A 1,567-nucleotide genomic window follows, 5' to 3' on the forward strand; every position below is an offset into this window, starting at 1 on the left:
CGCCCCGCTTCCCTTTTCCTTCTGTCGTCGAATAAATTTTTATGACGTCGAGTCTCCCGCGCCGTTCATCGTTCACTCGGCGCGTTGCGATTCGCAGCGCAGCGGACGCACAGCGAGCGGCGCATAATCCACGCTAATCCCGGGAGCGGAGCGGAGCGGGATGGGACCGGGGGGAACGGGGAGTGGGAGCGGGCAAATGGGAGGGGAGCGGGAGGGAGGGGGCAAAATCGAGCCGGAGCCGTTTGGTTGGTTAAAGCACCGAGCGAAAAACTTGCAACGACAGGCAGGACACGGCAGCGGCAGCACCAGCAGCAGTAGCAGCAGCAACCGAGGCTGGGGCGTGGTGCATGGGCTCGATCGTCCCCGCCAGCCCAGCCCCCGCGCACACCGGGCCCAGCGAGCACACCGTCGGCCTTACGGGGACTAATTGCCTGATTGAAATACAGTGCGCAGTGCGGCGTTCGGTCCGACAGACGTGCGTCAGCAAATGACTGAATTACGTCGCTGACAGTGATCGCCCCGGAAGTGATGGGAGACTGACAGGGGCGTCGAGGAGGCGGAAGTGGCGCGGCAGCGGTGGCGGCTCTGTCATGGAAATTCGCCTGTTGGCATTATTCAATGGGTTTCAAATGACCTTGTCCACGCGATACTCTCCGCATCCGGTTTTCAAAACCAAAACAAAAGAGGACGCTAAAATACACGAAATAACGTTTCACGTCGCCGTCACTCCACTTTAAATTTAGAGCAGCACAGCACCGAGTGCGCGCGCTCGCGGGACGTATCTCGTTGCACCGTTGCACCACCCCCAGCAGCACGCTATGCTCGCTCTCATCCTGGCCGTCAATGTCCTCCTCAACCTCCCATTTCTCTTCTCTCTTTCTCTCTCTCTCTCGGTGCTCGTCGGTAATCGGTACTACTGCGCGGCCCGATGTTTGGCGGACCGTTATCGGAGACCACTGATTGGTGGTGTACAGGACACAGTAGGGGCGTGGCGTGGCGTACCGGGGCGTGGCGGTGCGAGGCGTGGCGGGCCGGAGACTGGGGTGGACAGGGCGCTGGCCGGCTCGGGGGCTGATGGATAGCAGTGGCCGATATGGTAAATGGGGCGAGGCGGAGGAGTTGGGGGAGGGTGAGGGGACGGAGGGGTTCGTAATCCTACACCCCCCACCCTCCCCGCCGGCCACCGCTGCCGTGCCGTGTCGCTGCCACTGCTGCTCATTGTCTCATTTTCGACGTCGTCTCCCTCCGGAGCTTAGGTGAGCCATGATGATGAGCTCTATAGTTCCTGAGCCACGCCATCGCCTTCTACAGTGTTTTTCTTTTCGTTTCGCACTATTCCGGTTCTTTGCTTCCCAATTGTCCGACCTATTTTTCTCCGGCCTGGCGATTTTTCCAAAATCCCCAAAAGTGCTGTCCGACCTAGGTTTTGTTCGACCTAATTTTTTCCGACCTCATCGATGTGCTGAAATTTTGGAAAATGTGGCTCCTACAGTTATACTTTACCGCACGTTTGGTTTTCCTACCCCAGGGGGCCGTAGCGCCTAACGGGCATTGCAGGTAGGCAACA

This window comes from Frankliniella occidentalis, unplaced genomic scaffold (assembly GCF_000697945.3).
Source record: "Frankliniella occidentalis isolate FOCC.00 unplaced genomic scaffold, Focc_3.1 Scaffold4123, whole genome shotgun sequence".
Classification (NCBI taxonomy): domain Eukaryota; kingdom Metazoa; phylum Arthropoda; class Insecta; order Thysanoptera; family Thripidae; genus Frankliniella; species Frankliniella occidentalis.